Raw genomic sequence first — 19,908 nt, 5'->3', positions numbered from 1 at the left:
AGTAAAATGATGGCTGCTAATTTTCTCCCAACACGTTAATATTGTATACCCACAAGTAACAGAGGCTGAATGCAGCATGGGAGCAGGAACTAATATGCCCACATTATTATCCTAGGCTGTCTGGCCTCATTACCAGATCTTTTTGTATCTTTGCCTTGTTCTGCAACTATGTAATAACCTCAACTGTTCCTGACACCTTCTCCCATTCCATCAGCTAACTTTTTCATAAGTCCTATATTTTTTGTAGTCTGTCAAGAATTTACAATCTTTTTAACTGTGCTATTTATTACAATTTGCACTGTTTTGCTGGTGCTCTAGTTACAAAGTAACATGAGCAATCTTCATTTTTTTGTAAAAAAAATTTTTATTGACTTGAAAAAATGACAGAAGAGATAGAAAGGAATAGTCTTCCATTTGCTGCTTCATTCCCCCAATGCCCATGATGGTCAAATGAGTCAGGAACTTCGTGTAGGCTTCCCATGTGGGTAGCAAGGGCCCAAGTAATTGGGCCATCTTCTGCTGCCTTCCTAGGCACATCAGCAGGGAGCTGGATGAGAAGCGAAATAGCCAGGTCTCAAACCACTGCTCCAATATAGGATACCACTGTCACAGGTGGCAGCTGGACCAAATCATTTTTTTTTTTAAAGATTTTACTTATTTGAGAGGTAGAGTTACAGTGGGAGGGAGAGACAGAGAGAAAAGTCTTCCATTCACTGGTTCACTCCCTAAATGGCCACAACTGGAGCTACACCGATCCAAAGCCAGGAGCTTCTGGGTCTCCCACACGGGTTCAGGAGTCCAAGCATTTGGGTAGTCCTCTACTGCTTTCCTAGGCCATAGCAGACAGCTAGATCGGAAAAGCAGCAGCCAGGACTAGAACTGGCACCCATATGGAAGGCAGAGGATTAACCTACTGCGCCATAGCACCGTCCCCCTCAGTTTGCTCTTAATACTATTACTTTTTGGTGCACAATTTTAGAGAACATCAAGTTTTTCAACAGCGCATATGTTGCAACATAAAAGACCTATTACCTATTTAATCTCTAAATATAATTTTTTCTATCTCAAGGTGGCTAATACCTCAGGAGGCTACTGGAAAATCTGATGAGAGAATCTATGAAGTGTCAGGTACACAGAAGGGACACAATAAATGGAAGATATTTTAACAAGTGCTAGTTATTTCTCTCTTAAATGCTAATTAGATTATTATTCACTCTTGACAATTCTCATTTTGAATGTTCCAAGGTTCCCTATGAATATGATTTCTACATCAGCCCAGGGGAAAATTATTCCCCCAAATATAATTATGAGGACTTTCTGCTCCTAACACACATAATTGCTTTGATTTTTAAAGACAGGAACAGCTTCAATAGTTTCATCAATCTATTTTTATTATTCTATTGCATTAACACAGCATTATTTAAAATTATTTTGTGCCTGCTTAAGCAGCAAATATGCCAAAACTGGAATGATACAGACTGGCACGGCCTTTGCATAAGGATGGCACACAAATTTGTGAAGCATTCCACACTTTTACTGTATTAAATGCTAATTTTAACAAACACATCTATATGAAAAAATTCATTTTGTTCTATTGTTCAAAAAGCAAGTCTCAGGGTCAGCGTTATGGCATAGCAGGTAAAGCCGCTGCCTGTGACACCAGCATCCCATATGGACAACGGTTCACATCCTGGCTGCTCCACTTCCAATTCCTTCTCCAAGTGCTTGGGCCCCAGCCACGGCTCCTGGCTTTGGCATGGCCCAATCCTGGCCAGTGCAGCCATCTGGAGAGTGAATCAGAGGATGCAGTCTCTCTGTGTCTCTTCCTCTCACTTTGACTTTCAAATAAATAAATAAATCCTTACCAAAAAAAGTGTCAATCCAAAGATATTTTATCCTACATAAAACAATTTGTGCTGGCTCCAAAGAAAATTTGACAGTAGGGAGATTAAAGAAACCAGTAATAAGATGACATCAAAATTATGCAGTGCTTATCTGTTCAGTGAAAGAATGAACAAATGAACCATCCTTTTAGGTAGGAACATCTTTATCATTTAATAATTAAGAGAAATAACCTGGTAAATATGGACCTGCAGACCCAGTCCCAATCACTCGACTCCAAATGCCAGGTTTCTACCTGGCTCGAGTTTGGCTAAGTTGGCTCAAGTTTGCTAATTTTGGTTCTACCCTAACAGAACTTCTAAAACCTAATTTCTTTCTAATTTAATGCTGCTAAAATTATGAAGAAATGAAATTAAACTATTTATGTTTATTGCTATTACCTAACTATAAAAGCAAATTTATAAACTAAATCGAAATAAAACTTAGTATTTTTTTTTGGACAGGCAGAGTTAGAGAGTTAGAGAGTTAGAGAGTTAGAGAGTTAGAGAGTTAGAGAGAGAGAGAGAGAGAGAGAGAGAGGTCTTCCTTTTTTGTTGGTTCACCCCCCAAATGGCCACTATGGCTGGTGCACTGCGTCAATCTGAAGCCAGGAGCCAGGTGCTTCCTCTTGGTCTCCCATGGGGTGCAGGGCCCAAGGACTTGGGCCATCCTCCACTGCCCTCCTGGGCCACAGCAGAGAGCTGAACTGGAAGAGGGGCAACCGGCGCCCCAACCAGGACTAGAACCCGGGGTGCTGGTGCCGCAGGCAGAGGATTAGCCTAGTGAGCCGCGGCGCCGGCCAAAACTATTAGTATTAATATGTGACAGATGGTAGCATACTACCAACTACTAAAGAATGAGTTCCTTTGAGTTTTGCATGGCTCTACTATTACAATCATATGCCATGTGGGAGATTTAGCCCTCTTATTTCTACTTGAATTACTACACTGTTCTGCACACGTGGTGTGCTATGCTATCACTCGCCTTGACATCAAACACAGCATTCATGTGCTAAGTCTGCCTTTGTTGTTCTCATTATCCCACAAATCAAATGGTACAACAAAGCTAACAGAAGTACTAAAATGATGTGGCTGTTCTTCATAATGGGGTAATCATTCAAGTAGTCCAAAATACATATATTAATGTTGAAGAGTATCATAAAAGTGAAACAAATTTGCAAAATACTGTTTGGGGGCCAGCTTTGTGGTATAGCGGGTAAAGCCGCAGCCTGCAATGCCAGCATCCCATGTGGGTACCAGTTCCTAACCTGGCTGCCCCCCCCCCTTTTTTTTTTAAAGAGATTTTATTTATTTATCTCAGACAGAAAGGTCTTCCATCTGCTGGTTCACTCCCCAAACGGCTGCTACGGCAGAGTTGGGCTGATCCGAAGTCAGGAGCTTCTTCCGGGTCTCCCATGAGGGTGCAAGGGCCCAAGCACTTGTGCCATACTCCACTGCTTTCCCAGGCCATAGCAGAGAGCTGGATGGGAACAGGAGCAGCTGAAACTCAAACTGGCACCCATATGGGATGCTGGCGCCACAGGTGGAGGCTTAGCCCATTACACCATGGCGCTGGCCTCTGCTCTACTTCTGATCCAGCTCCCTGCTAATGGCATAGAAAAAAATAGCAGAGGATGGCTCAAGCACTTGGGTATCCCTGCTACTCACGTGGGAGACGTGGATGAAGCTCCTGGCTTCGGCCTGGCCCAACGCTGGCTGTTGTGGCCCTTTTGGGAGCGAACAAGCAGATGGAAGATATCTTTCCCCACTCCCGTAACTTTCAAAATAAATAAATAAATCTTTCATTAAAAAATACTGTCTTACTTTGAACACAAGAAGGGCACCAAAATGATACTTGTAAAGGGGCTGGTCTCATGGCACCGTGGGTTAAGCCATCGCGTGCCAAGTTAGCATCCCATAGCAAAGGGGTGCAGGTTTGAGTTCCATCCCCCTTTCTGATCCAGCTTCCTGCTAATGTGCCTTGGGAAGGCAGGGAAAGATAGCCCAAGTGCTGTCTCTCTTGCCACCCAGTTAGGGAACCAGGATGGAATTCCTGGCTCTTGGTCCAGCACTGGCTGTTACAGCTATCTGGGGAGTAAACCAGTGGAAGATCTCTGACATTCTGATTTTCAAATAAATAAACATAGGAAACTCCACATCTAATCTCCTCTCAAACATTTTACTTCAACATGGTGAAATCTCACTGTTGTCAGCAGAAAGGTCTGCTTTCCTCTAAGCCAAAAACCTATTCCTCCTTGTCACTGATATCTATGAGGGTTACAGTTGTCTCCTGAAAGAAAAAAGTTAATATTCACCATCATCTACATTTTAATTCTTCAAAAACCAGAGATTTATAGTATACATGCTCCTACCTTTCTTTTCAAGAGAAAGACATATTTGTAGTTACATATTCTTTATCAAATCCTAACAAAGGATGTGAGGCCCCAATAACTTCCAGCCTCCAAAAGCAATCAGCCAATAAAAATAAGTCTCCACATGGGAGCCTTGGGAAAAAAGTCCTAGCTTCTGGCTTCTGGCCTCGCCTTGCCATTGCTGCCATTTGTGGAGTGAACCAGTGGATGGAAGACCTCCCTCTCTCTCCTTCTCTCTCTGTATCTATGCCTTTTAATCAATAAATAAATCTTTTAAAAAAATAATAAACAAGACTCAATTTCTGCTCCTAAATATTTATAAGCCCAGATCCCCCAAATAAGTAGGATAACAAGTAAATTCTTTAAAATACATCTCACAAGTGTCAGTTTCACACAAAAGAATACTAGCTAGGCTTATTCATTTGGATGCAGAAAAAAATGTTGGACAGTGAACAAATAGATGCACATCCAGCTTCCTGCTAATGCTCCTAGGAAAGCAGCACAAAATGGCCCAAGTGCTTAGGGCCCTGTCACCCATTGTCGGAGACCAGGATGGAGCTCCTGGCTTTGGCCTGGTCCAGCCCTATTTGTTGTAGTCATTTGGGGAGTGAACCAGCAGACAGAAGACTGATCTCTCTCTGATACTCTACCTTTCAAGTAAATAAATATCTTTTAAAATGTCTGGGCCGGCGTCGTGGCTCACTTGGTTAATCCTCTGTTTGCTGTGCTGGCATCCCATGTGGGCGCCAGGTTCTAGTCCTGGTTGCTCCTCTTCCAGTCCAGCTCTCCGGTGAAGCCTGGGAGGGCAGTGGAGGATGGCCTAAGTGCTTGGGCCCCTGCACCCACATGGGAGACCAGGAAGCAGCAACTGGCTCCTGGCTTCGGATCGGCACAGCGCCGGCCACAGCAGCCATCTGAGGAGTGAACCAACGAAGACCTTTCTGTCTCTAACTCTACCTGTCAAATAAATTTAAAAAAAAATGTCTAAGAAAGAGGTACCTGGGAGTGATCACTGGACACTAAATAAATAATAGACCAGCAATACTAAGTGCCAATTAGAAACAGTGACTCAATTTCCATTGCTGATGAGAATTTCACTGGTACAACCATTTCCAAGAGTTGTTCGGTAGTATTTAGTAAAGCTTAACACACATAAACGCTATCAAATGCCAATTTCCACTCCTGGGTATAACCACCAAAAAATATATGCAAAAATGTTCACAACATTCTTTGTACTAGTAAAAGCACTGCCAATAATCTGAATGTCTACCAACAGTTGATTGGGTACATGAGTTGGCATATTTCATACAATGGAAAATGAGCATTACAGAGGAATGAAAAAGAAATTACTGAATCACGGCGTGAGCAAAAGCAGCCAGACCCAAAAGTACAGTTATTACTGCATTTATGTGCAATTCAAAATCAGGCATATCTAATTAACTGAAAGATATAGATCAGAACATTCGGTGGAGCTTACTGGGGGCGGGTAGGGGGTATTAAAAGGTTTAATGGAACTTTCCAGTATGCTGGAAATGTTCTCTTGATCTGAGCGGTGGTTAATACACCCATGGATATTTGCAAATATGCACTGAGCTACATACTTGAGATTTGAGCATTTTACTATATGCAAGTCATACATCTCAGTCAAAAAGTAAAAATTTAAGGCAGACAAAATATGTAAAAGACAAAGCAAACCTTCTGCTGGAAGTCTAAGGCACTGGTTCTCAAAGTGTGGTCCATGTATTCTTGGGGTCCCCTGAGACCCTTTCAGAAGGTTTAAGAGATCAAAATTGTTTCCATAAGACTAAGACATTAATCTGCCATTTTCACATTCTCTCTCAGGCATACAGTGGAGTTTTCCCAGAGTCTACAAGATGTGTGTATAAACAGATAGAAGGCAGAAGAAGATAGAGAATCCAGTTGTCTTCTATTAAGCCATATTTACAAAAATACAATAAAATGAATGTCACTTCGAATTATTTTTGTTTTGGAAGTTGTTTCTCATAAAAATATTTACACTGACATGCAATAGGTTTTATTATTTTTAAATGTTAATTTGATATAATCCCACATAAAAAAAGTTCTTTGGTGTCTTCAATAATTTCAGAGTATAAAGAGGTCCTGAAGCTTGAGAATGACTGGCCTAAGAGATACAATAAAAACAATCTCAGCTTCTTTTGCTAGTTCTCTTACAGTAATGAAAGATGAGGAATCAACATTTTCTCTGAAACCATCTGTGCCAGACAAAATCACTGCTACTATATTTATCTGTGTACTCTCATCTTCAATTCAGAAAAAATAATTTCCTCCTAAATATTATCTTCCCGAATAGGCTACATCACTTTTTAGCAGCTAGTAGTAATGTTTTTAAAGCTTTGACTTCAGATCAAACTTTAAGCCCCTCTGACTAAAAAGAAATTATACCTCTGCCTACTAAGTCTATGGTCCTTAAACTTCACACTGCAAATTGTTGGTCAAGTACAATTAACCCACAAGAGCCGAAGTCCTTTGGATCCCATATATGCATGTGCACAACAAACATACAAACACAAAGGAGAACCGAGAGGGAGAAAACATTCAGATTATTACATTAATCCTCCATTTATTTAGCAGTCCAACAACTTCTAAACTCAAACTTTTTACCTTTTCCATTTAAAAAAATATATATTTATTTGAAAGACAGAGTTAGAGAGGCAGAGGCAGAGAGAGTCTTCCATCCATTGGTTTACTCCCCAAATGGCCACAACAACTGGGGCTAGGCCAGGCAAAAGCCAGGAGCTTCATTCGGGTCTCCCACATGGGTGCAGGGGCCCAAGTACTGGGGCCACCTTTCGCTGCTTTCCCAGGCTCATTAGCAGAGAGCTGGATTGGACATGGAGTAGCCGGGACTCCAAGCGGTAACCATATGGGATGCCGGGTGCCTTAGGCGCAGCTTTACCTGCTATGCCACAGTGCCAGCCCCTGGCCTAGCATTGAAGATGCCAATTAGTACACCTGCATCTCACACTGGAATGCCTGGGTTCCACAGGTTCAGCTCTGGATTCCAGTTTCCTGCTAACGCAGACTCAGGAAGTTAACTAGTCATCATGGCCCCAGCAACTGGGTTCATGCCATCCACATAGGATATATGAATTGAGTTCTCAGCTCCAGAATCTGGACAAGCCACTGTAGACATTTGAGGAGTACACCAACAGATAAGAGTTCTGATTCTCTAATAATAAAAACTAAAAATCAACCCTGCCAAATTGAAACTTACAAAATTACAGGAACTATTTAAATAATAAAATTATCCACCTATTTTAATCTATCAAGCTATTTAAAAAGCCACAAAAAGGGGCAGATACTTGGCTCAGAGGTTAAGATGTTCCTTGGAATGCCTGCATCCCACATTGGAGTGCCTGGGTTTGAGTCCAGTTCAACTAGCTTCCTTGGTGGTAGACAACCTGTGAGGCAGCAGTGATGGCTCAAGTAGTTGGGTTCATATCATCCATGTGAAAGACCTGAATTGACTTTCAGGCTCCTGGCTTCAGCCTGGCCCAGCATTGGCAGTTGTAGGCATTTGGGGAGTGAACCAGCAGTAATCTCTTTCTGTGTGTCTCTTTCTGCCTTTCCAAAAAAAGAGAGAAAGCCACAAAAGAATCTACAGTTTAAAAATCTCTGGATGCCAGATTCTAGCTCCTACATTTTGGGGTAGGGACAGGGTTATGAGAAACAGATGTGCTTTGATACTCTACTGCTTAAGTAAAGGAATCACACTGGCACATTGGCAGAGTAGTCATTCTATAGCCCAGATTCCTTTCTCTCCATGACCTTTCAACAGATCTCAACAGCAGCTCTCTGTGAGAAGAGGGAAATGGGGCTGGGAGAAAAGAGCCGAAAGAGAAGACAACAGAGGTGTTTTACTTTTAACTTGGTACTCCATTCAGTGATGAGAAGCCAAAGTCAAAATAGCAGCATCTCCCTCACACAATAAAGCGCCCCATGAATCAAACTCCTTTATTCTATCCCTAAATCATTACCTCTTACCATCTCTTAGCACAACCATTAAAATATTGTCTCAACTCCCCTGCTACCCAACTCTTTTCCAACAAATCTGGCACAATGCCATCAGAATCACCTTCCAAAACAAACATAGGGACAGGTGTTCAGCTAGGTGCTTAAGCCACAGGTTAGGATACCTGCATCTCAAAGTTGCCTGGATCTGAGTCTTGGCTCCTGCTCCCAATTCCAGGTTCCTGACAATGCAGATCCTGAGAGGCAGCAGGTGCTCATTTGGGTAATTGGATCCCTGACACTCATGTAGGGTATCTGGATTCTGAACTGAGCACCTGACTTTTGCTTGGCCCAGTCCGGGTCACTGCAGGCCCTCATTTGAGGAATGAACCAGCAGATGCTAGCTCTGAGTGTCTCTCAAATCAATTTTAAAAACAAAAACAAATCTAATGGTTTTCATAAACTGGAAGGCTCATTTCATGGCCCTAAAACCAAAACCAAGACAAGTCCTTAGCCTTGAGGTGAAGACATTAATTGGGATGCTTCCATCCCACATCAGAGTGCCTGTGTTTGATTTCTGGCTCCAGTTCCTAATTCTGGGTTCTTGCTGATGCAGACTTGGGGGGAGGGGGGTGGTAGTGATGGATCAAATAATTTGGGTTTGAGTTCCTGTCACCCATATGGGAGACCTAGACTGAGTTTCTGGCTTTGGCCTGGCCCAACCCTTGGTCATTGCAGGCATCTGCAAGAGTAGACCAACAGATGGGAGTTTGCTTGTTCTCTAATAGATTGGGGGGGGGGGGGGGGCAAGCATTTGGCACAGCCAAATGCAGAGATGACTGCATTCTATATCAGAATACCTGTGTTTGTGTCCTGCCTCCATTTGATTCCAGGTTCCTGTTAATGCACACCCTGGGAAGCAGCAGTGTTAATAGAGACCTGGATTGAGATTCAGACTCCTAGCTTTGGCCTGGCCCAGCCCTGGCTATTGTGAGCACTTGGGGAGCAAATCAGTGGATAGAAGATCTCCCTCTGCTTTTCAAATACAATGAGAATTAATACAAGCAAAACCAAAGCCCAAATGCCCCTAACATAGTACTCAAGGTTGTTCCTTGTGATCTTAGTCAAACTCAAATTACTTCTCTAGTCTATCTCCTATACCCGCCCCGCCCGCCATCTCCAATGTTCCTTCCACATTTTACTGTTTTCAGGCTTCCCTTGCTACATTTCAAGTAATAGCTCTCAATTCTCACCCCCCAGGGCACATATGGCAATGTCTGAAGACATTTTTGGTCTGTCAACTGGGGAAGGGGGTTACACTACTGACATCTTATGGGCAGACACTTCAGGGATGACTAGGATATCACCCCACAACAGAGAATTATCTGATACAAACTGTCAGTAGTGTCAAAAGTTAAGAAACCTTGCCTGACCTCAAGTTGTTCCTTCTCTCTGAAAGTCCTTGTTGTAATTCACAGGACCATCAAAATAGTGCACTTCTGAGGACCAACAAATCTTACTCAATCCTAACTGAATGATTTCTTCATCTCTTACCACTATACTTTCCATACCTCTATTTAATACATCTCTTATCACACTGAATAATTAACTGGCCCACTAGACCTTATAGACTTCAAAGTAGAAATTAATCATCTTTACATCCCATGGTGCCTAAAAGAGTATTAAATGAATGAATCCAACCATTTTCAATTGTTAGAATAAAATAGCAATCACCCAATCCAGATCCTCTGTTTTACAGTTTCATCAAGGTTAAACCATTTGCTAAAGTGTTGGTAGAGTAGCTGCAACTATAAGCCAAGTCTTTTGGCAAAGATTAGGGCTCTTGACTACTATCCACTTCACTCCCTCAATCAGGCTGAGGGAAGTTCTGGCCATCTAGAAAGGATAGTTGAGATGTGGAGACCGTCAATCAAGGCTCAGGAAATTTCCCAGACCCAACTTCCCAGGTATTGTTTCTGAAGAAACACAAAAGAAACCAAAATTGGGTAAGTGTTTGGCACAGTGGTTGAGATCCTGACTAGGATGCCTGTATCTGAATGCCTAGGTTCCAGTCCCAACTCTGTTTCTGATTCCAGCTTCCTGCTAATGTGCATCCTCAGTGGGCGATGGCTCAAGTAATTAGGGTCCCGCCACTCACTTGGGAGACCTGGATCAAGCTTAGGTTGCCTAGCTTTGGTCTGGCCCAACCCCAGCTGGTATGGGGAGTGAACCAGTGGACAGAAGATCTCATTTACTTTCTAATAAAAATTAGAAAAAAAAATCACAGACAACTAGTCTAAAACGGAGTGCCAAGAATAAACCCATTGAAATATGAAAAGCTACAGCACCCATGTAAACTATGGACACTTTGGGTGGGGAAATAAAAAATAATGTTGCAAAAGTAGAAGGAAACTATGTCAAAATGATCTCATTCTGGGGGCAGGAATCTGGCCTGATAGTAAAGATGCCATTTAGGATGCCCATGTCTCATACTGTAGAGTTTGGATTCAATCCCTGCCCCAGCTCCTGATTCTAGCTTCTTGCTAATATAGATCCTGGGAAGCAAGGTAATGGCTCAAATAGTTAGGTCCCCACCACCCGCAGGGGAGGCCTGGATTGAGTTCCACACTCTTGGTTTCAGGCTGGTCCAGCAGACACTTGGGGAGTGAACAAAGGATGGGAACAGTTTTGCCTTTCAAATATATAAAATAATTTTTTTTAAAATAAAGTTTATATGATCTCATTCTGGAAGGATTAGAGTTGTGAGCAATATTTGTGTAAAGAGCAGGAAGAGATAAGGAGGTACACTTCAGGAACATGACTCTTGTGGCTGTGTAGTTGAATGGTAGCCAAAGAATCTTCCCATGATTCTTTCACTGACATGATTTCCCTTCTGATGATGCACTGAGCATAACTAAAGAAATCCCCAGCTGACATTTATACAGCTCAGATAATGACATGCACTGATATCAAACAAGGAATACAACTATAGGTACATTAGGTTCCTCCTGCAACCCTAGATCTGGCCCTACAATCCTTGTCTCAGCTCAGTAGGCTCCAAGAATTCTGGATAATATATACCTACAAATGAAACAGTAAATATGAATAAATAAGATTTTATGTAGTTATTCCCACAGAAGTCTAGACAGATGCTGTATATAGATTGTATCCTCCTTCCACACACAATGCATTCCTGAGAATGTGACAAGTTCAATATTTCAAAGCCAAACAATAGAGTCAGGTTTTTAAGTGGTTTTCCCACTCCCAGAGTGCAAGAAAATATAAAATTCCTGACTACCTTCTTCTTTCGAATATAAACTTTATCATACATTTGCCACAATTTCCTATTTCTCTCTATCATTCACCACCAACAAGGTCAACTAACAAGCACAACCTATCCCAGAAAGGTTAAAGATGCGTATCTCTATTCAATATAATCAAGAATTTTAAGTTCAAGACCTCCAGAAGACGATATTTTTACTTTTTTATCTTCTACTTACTTTTTTATAAAAGGACAAACTGCATCTGAAATCACATACATACATGTGAAATACTACTGCACAAACATAGTGAAGCTGCAAAAACCAAACTGTTCTCAAATAGGCAATATCATCTTTCAATAAAAAGAAACCTCTTTCATCAGTTAATACACAAAGTCTGAAATCAACTTAAGGGAGGTAAAGGGTTACGATAACAGTGCATAAAAGTGGAGACTACAAAATTCAAATATATCACACATGAAGACCAGTTAACATTTTCAATGGGAAAAAGGTGAAGAAACAGGAAGCAGAGCTCATTACAAATTTATTGCAAGAGACTTTTGTATACACAAGTCTACACACAACTGTAATATATGCACTCTCATTTCCCAGTCCACAGAAAATTAGAAAGGGAGAAAACAAAGGATGGAACCATGAACTACAACAATGAAAAAAGATCTTTTAAAAAAACCAAAAACCACTTAATTCAAAAAAGCTGGGGTGGGTGTTGTGGCAATAGGTTAAGCTGCCACTTAGGACACCTGCTACTCATCAGCAAAGGAAGGGGGGAAGGGGAGGGACCGAAAGACCCCAGGCTGAAGCAAGGAGTCTGGAACTCCATCTGGGTCTCCCATGTGGGTGGCAGGAGCCCAAACACTTAGGCCATCCTCTGCTACTTTCCTATTTGCATTAGCAAGGAGTGGATCAGAAGTGGAGCAGCAGGGACTGGAACCAGCACCCAAATAGGATGCCAGTGTCATAACAGCTTAACCCACTGTGCCATACCAGCCCTATCGATCTTTTTTCTAACAATAGATTACATTAATTTCATCATCAGATAAAAAATTATAAAAGATGTATGTTTAGAAAGCTTTCCATCAGGGGCCAGCATCACAGGCAACACCAGCCCCAACATTGATTTTTAAATTCACTCTAACCTGTGTATAAGACATGAACAATTCTGTTTCACTTACCTTGTATTCCTGATTACATGGCACACTATGTAGCACATAACAAGCACTTTAATATGATTATTGCATTTAAAATGAAATATAAAGATACAAGACAGAATTAGACAAAGTAACAAACCTGAAAAAAAGTAGGATGTGCTGAAAACTTTTTTTTTTTTTAAAAGATTTATCTTCATCTACTTGAAAGGTAGAGGAACACAGAAACAGAGATATTCTATCTCCTGTTTCATTCCCCAAATGCCCGCAAAAGCAAGGGCTAGGCCAGGCCCAAGCCAGGAGCCCAGAACTGCATCCGGGTCGCCCATATGGATGGCAGAGACCCAAGCAGTTGAGCCATAACCTACTGCCTTCCAGAATGCATTAGCAGGAAGCTGAGGTGCAGGGAGTGGTAGACTCAAACTGACACTCCTTCCAACATGGTATGTGCGTGTCCCAGGAGGCTGCTTAACTGGCTGTACCACAAGCCCAACCTGAAATTAATTTTCAAATCAGTAATTCTAGTGGTCCCCCAGCAGGGAACTTAGTAGAAATGCATGTCCTAGGGCTCCACTCCAGACTTACCGAATCAAATTCTGGGAAGGGGACCCAGCAATATTTAACAAGCCCTCCAGGCTTGAGAACCAATGCTTTAACCAAGGTGCTGGCAAACTGGTCACGGACCAAATCTAGCCTACTCTTTTTGTATAGCCCACAGCTAAGAATGGATTTCACACAGGAGCATTTGCGATCAACAATGACTTTAAACCCCAATTAAGCAAAGTAACTGTATTACCCACATACACATACCAAATTCTGTCCTTCTCATTAGACCTGAATTACAGTTTCATTCAATTGTCATTATATTGTTAAATTCATCAATAAATCACTTTACTCCACATCCTCAATTTTGTCTCTTGGCCTACGAAACTCCAAAATATTATCTGGCCCTTTACAGAAAAAAGTTTGTTAACCCCTGTTCTGATCTTTGGAGATGTTATCAAGGACAGTAACAATCTTCCTATACTACCTTGGATCAGAGACAAAATACTGGTAGGTAGAATATGAATCTGATAACATATGGCAATTTCTATGCTCGTTTTCTTGAAGTTATAAGTAGGGTCTGGCATTGCAACACCACAATCCCATATCAGAGTGCTGGTTCAAGTCTCAGCTGCTCCACTTCCCATCCAGTTCCCTGCTAATGCATCTGGGAAACCAGTGAAGGATGGGTTCCTGTCATCCACATGGGAGAACTGGATGGAGTTCCTGGCTCCTGGCTTCTTCCTGGCCCTGCCCCAGCCACACACAATGCAGCCATTTGGGGAGTGAATCAGGGAGTGGACAATCTCACTGCCTTTCAAAATAAATAAATCTTACCCCTTCCCCCTCAAAAAAGTATAAGCAGTTGAGAGACAAGACCAGAAAAGAAAGATGAAACCAACAACCCAAACTTACAACTTTCAACAGCTACCAAACTAAGCAGGAAGGAAATGGGCATAAAGAATAGGACAGGGAGGCTTTCCCTACTCCTTTTTTGCCTCATATATTTTCTTCTCTTCCCAATTCAGATTACAGAGGATGGGATATAATATCCAAGTCTACCACTTCAAAAGCATTCCAACGAAAACAATTTCTTTGATAACAGTGACTAACATGAGTCTAATGTGTTTAGAGCTTAGTTTCAGACAGGAAAAACTATAAGATGTCATGAAACAACGCATCAATTCTGCACAGACAGCTCAAGGTACTGGAAGTCAAATATCATCAGGGATTTTGTCACTCAGGCATTCAACAGTTTTTATAAACAGTATTTTTCTAGGTATTGTGTAATACACAAAGGTGACAGACAGAATCCCGGACTTTACTATTAGTATTATCAGGTAGAGAATTTAGTGTTAATTTTATGAGTGACCATAAATGTAATGGTTCAGAGAATTTAATAATTAATTTGATTTGTTGGACATGGAAATCATTTCATGAAGAAGACAGTCTATGCATACTATATTGGTTAGGTTACTTCATTACTTTGAGCTATTTTACTCATCTGAAAATGAGAAGTCTGAGTAGAACCAAGATCCCTTCCAGGACTCCTCATCATGAAAGTATTATTAGGTCAAGTGACTCCAAATAGCAAAGAGAATTATTAGCAAAACAGTAGAAAAAAATTTTAAATCACACCAAGAATATGTGGGTAACTGACTATACTCATCCAACAAATAGTTACTGAATGTCTAAGTGCCAGGCACTTTCCTGGTGCTAAGATGCATCAATCAGTAACTTAGGATCTTGAGGCTGAGTAGATGGAAGCCACCAACCTAAAAGACAGAATTTGGAGAACAAAATTAATGAAAGCACCTGAACAAAATAAAACTAACAATAAGATAGAAATACACACAGTACACAGACAATAGAGCATCAATACAGAAAAGGAATGACAGGAGGAAGCAGCAGCACCAGAGCACATCATTCCTGCCCCCAAATTAAAAGTATGGTAATACAGCTATTCCTGAAACCAACAGGCCACAAATTCTAAAAGAAATCTATTCCTTCTGTACTTTACATTGGGCTTACTAGAATTAAGAATGAAATTCTATTCAAAGAAATTAAAAGGTAACAAATTCCATTGGTTTATGAAGTAATAAGGAATAACGTAACACCTTAATTCAGTTTCCTATGAGGCTCACATAAGGGTACTTCAAAATGTTCATGAAAAAAATGGAATTTAAAGGTAAGTTTATTTTGGTGTAAAAAAATTTTGAAATCCATGCATATGAGAAGTCTTCAAAAAGTTATAGAGTGGCCAACATTATGATGCAGTAGGTAAAACCACCCCCTGCAATGCCTGCATCCCATATGGGTGCCGGTTTGTGTCCTGGCTGCTCCACTTCCAATTCAGCTCCTATTAATGGCCTGGGAAAAGCAGCAGAAGATGGTTCAAGTGTTTGGGTCCCTGCCACCCACGCGGGAGACCCTGATGAAACCCCCAAGACCTGACTGTTGTGGCCATCTGGGGAATAAACCAGTGAATGGAAGATCTCTGTCCCCCTCTCTAATTCTGATTTACAAATAAATCTTTTTAAAAAAGTTTAGGGAAATGTATTATTTTGGGAAAAAAAAATGCACGGACACAAAAGACGAAGGATCTTTACCTTCAAATGAACTGGAAAACAAAACACAACACCTTGCTATACATCAGACACCACTGTTGTGGGGTTGGTTGGTTTGTTTTTCTAGTGCCTAGTTTCTGCCCCAAATGTACTCAATTACAATCTCCAAAGAATAAGACCTAGGCAAACATATTTTGAAAAAGTTCCACCAATGACCCTGATACACAATTGAAGTAGAAACATCACTGTTAAACAGTGATTGATAGTAAAACTGGAAACCCATTTGCTGATGCACACACACACACACACACACAATACATGGGAGTGTTATGTGTACCCACTGAAGCCCACAGGACTTAGCACGGGTATGTCTAAAGAATTTCAGGTACGATATCTCAACCTAACAATACATTTTCTAGCACCTTATTTCTTAAAAGTATATCATTATTATGTTATAATCAACAGTAATAATGATACAATCAAACCTCAAGATAATGTCAGAAGTTTCAGGAATTCTCTTGTCCTTCCTATTACATAAACTAATGACCAATGAAGTCCTATTTTCTGAAATGCAATTTAACAAAAACATCTTTAGGAATTTTGTATCACATTAAGTATGCTCACAGATCCCACATTAGTAGGCATCTCACCCCTCAAATAGAATTTAGCACAATGGATCAACAGAATTAAGTGATTTTTATGTTGTTCATTCCATAAAACAATTATCAACCAATAAACAGTTATCAACCAATGCTACGAAAAATGCAAAATGAAACCCTTAGTTTTGGAAAGTTCTTGTGAAAATCACACTAATTTTTAACTAAGCTAAATAGAAATCTTGAATTGAGATAATAGAATTTCACGATATTAAATGCTCATTTATCGGATGACTTAAATTAGAGGGAGACAATTACCTGATTATTTTTTCACATCTTTAAGGAGTATTAACTTATCTAACATTATTTTAAACAAACCCAGCAACTAAACTACCACCCTGAAAGATTGGGAGGCATGTGGAAGGGGAAGAACCTATTTGCTGTAAAGTTTTAATATCACCTTTAGCCAATCAAGGTATTTCTCAAATCGCAAATTATTCTGATATTCTTATAAACAGTAGACTCAAAGCTACCCTGGTATAGGAGACAAACCAAAAGTTCTACATGGTTTTTAAAAACAGCAATCAGTGTCATTTCACTAACATGGCACAGTAGCTGAAGCATCAATCACTAGTTGACCCCAACAGACAGACCTCAGTGCTTTATAAGTATAATGGAAATAATACTACCTATATAAGGTAATAATAGAAAATGTTTACCAGTAGTGATATATATTTAATGTTCAATAAGTGATAATTTTGCTAATTTAAAACAGTTGAGAAAATCCATTTTCTTATTAATCCACGTGAAAGCTTTGTAATAACAAGCTAAAAACAACAGCTCAGTGGCTTTCAACTTTGCATGTAAGAATCATCTACAGAACTTTTAAAATACACCTTTGTGCATGCTCCACATATCAGATGAACTAATCAGTCCCTGGGGGGGAGACCCAAGGATCAGTCGTCTTTTTTTTAAACTCCCCCAAGTGATTCTAACGTTCAATCAGAGTTGATGTCTAAGGTATTAACTCTTTCTCAAACACTAATGTTAGCCTCTAAGTTAAAATACAAGAACTTAGCAATAAATACAATGGCTTTCAAAGATACAGCTCCTAAAAGAACCAAATGGAACTAAAATCCTGTTTCTGTTTTTTTTAAGAACATTTCAAGATTCAGAAGACATACCAGGCAAGAGGAAAAATATAGTGCAGACAACCATGCAAATATTAATTCTTTTGTAATAAAAACTAATTCAATAACCACAGGATAAGCATTGTTCCCTTCCTCAGTTTATGAAACAGAAGTCTTACAACAGGACTAATCCTTTAACATACATCCCTGTAAATTTCAAGCAACATTAACGTGCTTCAAATAAAGACTCCTTTTGGTAAAAAAATTCTGAAAGCATAAAACGTTAAAAATTGATTTCATGAAGTAAAAATAGGCTGAAAGAATGCTTGCATATGCCCAACTAGTAAAGAATTAGATGACTGGCAAATTCACGACAAATACCCAATTTCAAAAGTAAAAGCAGCATTATTAACTACCATATTATAAAGAAAAATTATATGGGGGGCTATCCACAAAATCTTTTATCCTTTCAAAGTATTAGAAATTGCATCTCAAGATCGTGGAAGAAAAAAGATCCAAAGTAAATCCTATTTAGGCATTCCATTGATAAAATAAGAAAACTATGTAACAGCAAGAAGACACACAAAGAATTTGCTGAAAGGTAAATTTGCTGCCCTTCAAAGCTGCTTTCTGAAGGAACTCCGTACTATCACACAGTGTTCCTAATGTTACTGACTTCCTCTAGAAATTTTCTCTCAGGAACTATCAAGGTCAGCAAACAAAAGGAAGAAACAGCATGAGAACATTAAGATACACAGTTGAACAAAACTGTAAGAAAAAAGGCAGTAAGAAAATAATTTAAATAGTCCAACTGTTTTATTTGTCAATCAGAGAAAATCAAACATACTAAAATATCAAAAGCATTTTGAGTTCCCCCTTGGAAGACTAATTTCAATACTTAACCCTTCCAACTCTACCCAAACACTGATGAGTGAAGTTCAAAGGGTTAACATTACAAGTATGACAAAGCACATGAGTTTAAAATTTGAGACATCTTCGTATATTTAACGAATAAATCTTCCAAGGATTTGGAAGACGTTTGCTGAAACCAAAATGGCAGCCCACTGAAGCGGTACAGCAGGGAGAGCTAAAGGAGAGTTTGCAATCTCTAAGTTCAAGTGAACAGGTTAAGAAAGCCTAGCTAGTTCTGGGTGAGTCCTTATCTTAAAGGTAGATAATGAGCTGTAAGGGAGGATTAAGTACCTGCTGAAAAGTTTCCTAAACAATGTGCCCCGAAAATTAATTCTTCCTCAAAAGTGAAAGTATACAAACGATAAACAGATTTAGAGAACTCATGGGTTTGCAGGTTAAAGAACGACACCAATATTTCTCCTCCCACCCAAATAAAGTATGGATAGTCAACCCTGAACCTCAAGTTGCTCAGCAAATCTCAGCTACTCGGAAGCAACTGCATACACCTGTATACTGTAGAAAATTCAATTTACGCTAGAACTAAGCAACTTCCCCAAAATAACAGGCTTCATTTAAGCAGGGTCTACCGAAAAATCCTGGAAAATTCCTGCGTAAGTTCCAACGCTACAAAAATCCATACAAATAACAAAACCACACAGATACACCTGCTCTGTAACTCCAGTCTAATATTTCACAATGAATGAAAAAGAAGCCATTCCTCAAACCTGAAGCCCCACATCAAGAGAACCCGAAGGTCCTCTCATCTGCAAACTCGCACATGCTTAGATTTTTGCAGAAACAGTTAAAAATAGAAAGGTGGCAGGTCCAAGCTGGCTGGGAAGCGATCTCTGCATCAAAACATCTTTCGCGGCTTTGGCCCTGGGCAAATGACGGGGGCGGGTGTGGGGGGGGAGGTGGAGGCGGCCGATAACCCGGCCCCGACTCCCAGACCACAGGGCCGCGGAGAAACTGCGGGTTATCGCGGGAGGGTGGGGGGTGGCGGACAAGTCGTCGGCCTGATAGCCAGGCGAAGCCGAGGCCTAGCTCTGCAGCTTCAAATCACTCCACCTCAGTAATGGCGTTTGGTGTCAAGTGGAACCAGACTGGGGAGGACAGTGGCCCCCAGTTCGCTGAGCGCCGCGGCTCGCGCAGGGGGGCGGCTCGGCCCCGGCGCTGACCCGGCCCCCCGGGGCGCCGGGAGAGAGGGGGCGCCGCACGCCGCGCCCGGAGCCCCCATCCTCCTCCTCAGCCCCAGACAGGACGGGAAGGGGGAGGAGGGGGAGGGACGGAGCCGTCAGCCATTTTCCCTTACAGTCCAAAACACACAGACACGCTCCCGGGACACCGGCTCCGCGCCCAACGCAGTCCCGCGCGCGCGCGCGCGCGCCCAGCCCGCGACGGAACAGGGGAGCGGGGAAGCCCCCGGCCCGGCCCGCGGCCCTCCGAGGGAGGAACCTCGCGCACTCGCACACCCCCTCCCTTCCCCTCC

General features: G+C 41.2%; 1 protein-coding gene and 1 pseudogene across 10 annotated transcripts in view; one reads left to right on the top strand and one right to left on the bottom strand.

The window, feature by feature from the left end:
* Positions 1-19,908, bottom strand: part of USP9X (ubiquitin specific peptidase 9 X-linked) — a 192,951-nt gene that overhangs the window by 111,418 nt on the left and 61,625 nt on the right. The window lies entirely within an intron of this gene.
* Positions 1,438-1,535, top strand: LOC127485022 (U6 spliceosomal RNA; annotated as a pseudogene).

Source organism: Oryctolagus cuniculus, chromosome X (genome assembly GCF_051225735.1).
Source record: "Oryctolagus cuniculus isolate XC-2025 breed Fujian yellow rabbit chromosome X, ASM5122573v1, whole genome shotgun sequence".
NCBI classification, from domain to species: Eukaryota; Metazoa; Chordata; class Mammalia; order Lagomorpha; family Leporidae; genus Oryctolagus; species Oryctolagus cuniculus.
Note: the sequence above shows the minus strand (reverse complement) of the source record. Positions and strands in the feature narration are given on the sequence as shown.